Genomic DNA, 3,591 nt, shown 5'->3' with positions numbered 1-3,591 from the left:
ACGCTTATAATAGAGTGACTTTGAGCTCTGGCTATTCAGAATTTCTTCTCTAGGACGCCCTAAATATATTGGCATAGTTTGGCCCTACGCATGTTCCCATAGATGTGCCACTTATTTGGACGTAGTGTTTTCCATCGAACTCAAAATTGTTAAGCTCCACAATTAGCCAAAGATGAGTGCTTAGTGTAGAGCTATCAACAAGTTTGTCAACGATTGCTTCCGTGTAAGCGTGAGTTACTTCTGGGATTCCGTCGTCGTGCGGAATATTTGTGTAGAGTGACGCAACATCCATTGTATCCAGGAGGGAATTGCTGGGAATATCCAAATCTAAAATGTCCGAAATGAAGTGGTTAGTATCTGTAATGTAGGAAGTGAAACTAGGCGGTATGATGCCAATTATCGAGTCCACACACCACGAAAGGTGTTCCGTGATGGTGCCTATCCCCACGACGATTGGGCGGCCGGGATTTTGCTTTTTGTCGATTTTCGGCAGCACGTAAATAATGCCGGCTGCAGGGTTAAGTGGAACAAGTGAATGGGCTGTTCTTTCTTCCATTAGTCCATCCTTAACAATTGAGTGAGGTGTTCTGCAACGGTTTCTTTAAAGTCGGTTGTAGGATCATTTTCGAGTGGTTTGTAGAATGACTTTCTAATGATTTTTTTTTCACTAATGGAAAGGTTATGGCGGAAGGTAGACTGCTTTTTTTAAGCTTCAATGATGTCTTGCTCCACAGCTTTGATATACATATCTAAGCACTCGTCCTGTTGGGGGGGTGGTGTCCAATGTTGAGTGCTTGGAAGCAATTTAGCAGTGTCACTACATCTTTCTCGGTCATGAAAGTATTCGTTTTACCTCATGTTACGGGCGGAATTTGAAGGAATTCGGAAAAAACCCTGTTGTTGGGCAATATATATATATATATATATATATATATATATATACATATATAAATATATATATATATATATATAAATATATATATATAGATATATATATATGTACATTGCCCAGAATATATATATATATATAGTCTTGGAACATGAAAACTCACACAGAGCGCGAGAAAATAAGGTAAGTAGAGACAACAAGGGCAAGACATAAAAAAAGTAAAAGTTTTCTGACGTAAGACTGACGTTTCGGGCACAGGACGTCATTTCTTCTGAAAGGCAGTCCTCTTCCTGAAAGGGCACTAAAATTTTATTTTTGTTTTTAATGTCTTTTATGTGTCTCTGTGTGTACTTACATTATTTTTTTGCGCTCTGTGTGAGTGTTCATGTTTGCAGACTATATTTCTAAATATATATATGTATATATATATATGTATATACAGAAAGATAGGTCGGCAGTCTACAATGCCAAAGAAGGCATTGGGGTGTGGTTAGGCTCTTTTCTTTTTCACTACGGTTAATTAAGTACACATTTTTTTAATATACAGAAGAAAGAAAGAAAAACACTCGCCCAGAGTGGGGACCGAACCCACGCCTTTCGATTACATGTCGAATGCCTTAACAATTCGGCTATCTGGGCGACTGTGCTCTCCCTCACTTTCTGCGCTAATTATATTTACTAGAAGTGTATCTGACTGTTGAGGGTGGTAGCCAGCGCCACTCTGACTACACGGGGAGAAGGGGACCTTTTTGTCAACCCCCGGGGCTTGACTCGAGCGTCTACAGCCTGTCATGAGCGGGTTACTGGCGGGAAGCCCTCTTATGCTACCTAGGCATCAAGGCTGCCAGAACCGAGACCCTCGCTACGCTTTCGCAGAATAATATAGTAAGGAAATGAGGGGCTCGTTGAGAAAATACAGAAAGATAGGTCGGCAGTCTACAATGCCAAAGGAGGCATTGGGGTGTGGTTAGGCTCTTTTCTTCTTCACTACGGTTAATTAGGTACACATTTTTTTTAATATACAGAAGAAAGAAAGAAAAACACGCGCCCAGAGTGGGGACCGAACCCACGCCTTTCGATTACATGTGGGTTCGGTGGGTTCGTGGGTTCTGTCCCCACTATGGGCACGTGTTTTTCTTTCTTTCTTCTGTATATTAAAAAAATGTGTACCTAATTAACCGTAGTGAAAAAGAAAAGAGCCTAACCACAACCCAATGCCTCCTTTGGCATTGTAGACTGCCGACCTATCTTTCTGTATTTTCTCAACGAATCCCTCATTTCCTTACTATATTATTCTGCGAAAGCCTAGCGAGGGTCTCGGTTCTGGCAGCCTTGATGCCTAGGTAGCATAAGAGGGCTTCCCGCCAGTAACCCGCTCATGACAGGCTGTAGACGCTCGAGTCACGCCCCGGGGGTTGAAAAGAAGGTCCCCTTCTCCCCGTGTAGTCAGAGTGGCGCTGGCTAACACCCTCAACAGTCAGATACACTTCTAGTAAATATAATTAGCCCAGAAAGTGAAGGAGAGCACAGTCGCCCAGATAGCCGAATTGGTAAGGCATTCGACATGTAATCGAAAGGCGTGGGTTCGGTCCCCACTCTGGGCGCGTGTTTTTCTTTCTTTCTTTTGTATATTAAAAAAAAATGTGTACTTAATCACCCGTAGTGAAAAAGAAAAGAGCCTAACCACACCCCAATGCCTCCTTTGGCATTGTAGACTGCCGACCTATCTTTCTGTATTTTCTCAACGAGCCCCTCATTTCCTTACTATATTATTCTGCGAAAGCCTAGCGAGGGTCTCGGTTCTGGCAGCCTTGATGCCTAGATAGCATAAGAGGGCTTCCCGCCAGTAACCGGCTCATGACAGGCTGTAGACGCTCGAGTCACGTCCCGGGGGTTGAAAAGAAGGTCCCCTTCTCCTCGTGTAGTCAGAGCGGTGCTGGCTACCACCCTCAACAGTCAGATACACTTCTAGTAAATATAATTAGCGCAGAAAGTGAAGGAGAGCACAGTTGCCCAGATAGCCGAATTGGTAAGGCATTCGACATGTAATCGAAAGGCGTGGGTTCGGTCCCCACGCTGGGCGCGTGTTTTTCTTTCTTTCTTCTGTATATTAAAAAAAATTTGTACTTAATTAACCCTAGTGAGAAAGAAAAGAGCCTAACCACACCCCAATGCCTCCTTTGGCATTGTAGACTGCCGACCTATCTTTCTGTATTTTCTCAACGAGCCCCTCATTTCCTTACTATATTATTCTGCGAAAGCGTAGCGAGGGTCTCGGTTCTGGCAGCCTTGATGCCTAGGTAGCATAAGACGGCTTCCTGCCAGTAACCCGCTCATGACAGGCTGTAGACGCTCGAGTCACGCCCCGGGGGGTCTAAAAGAAGGTCCCCTTCTCCCCGTGTGGTCATAGTGGCGCTGGCTACCACCCTCAACAGTCAGATACACTTCTAGTAAATATAATTAGCCCAGAAAGTGAAGGAGAGCACAGTCGCCCAGATAGCCGAATTGGTAAGGCATTCGACATGTAATCGAAAGGCGTGGGTTGGGTCCCCACTCTGGGCGCGTGTTTTTCTTTCTTTCTTCTATATATTAAAAAATGTGGACTTAATTAACCTTAGTGAAAAAGAAAAGAGCCTAACCACACCCCAATGCCTCCTTTGGCATTGTAGACTGCCGACCTATCTTTCTGTATTTTCTCAACG

This window comes from Haemaphysalis longicornis, unplaced genomic scaffold (genome assembly GCF_048455015.1).
Source record: "Haemaphysalis longicornis isolate Haplotype H1 unplaced genomic scaffold, Haemaphysalis longicornis Haplotype H1 scaffold_10, whole genome shotgun sequence".
Lineage (NCBI taxonomy): Eukaryota > Metazoa > Arthropoda > Arachnida > Ixodida > Ixodidae > Haemaphysalis > Haemaphysalis longicornis.
Note: the sequence above shows the minus strand (reverse complement) of the source record.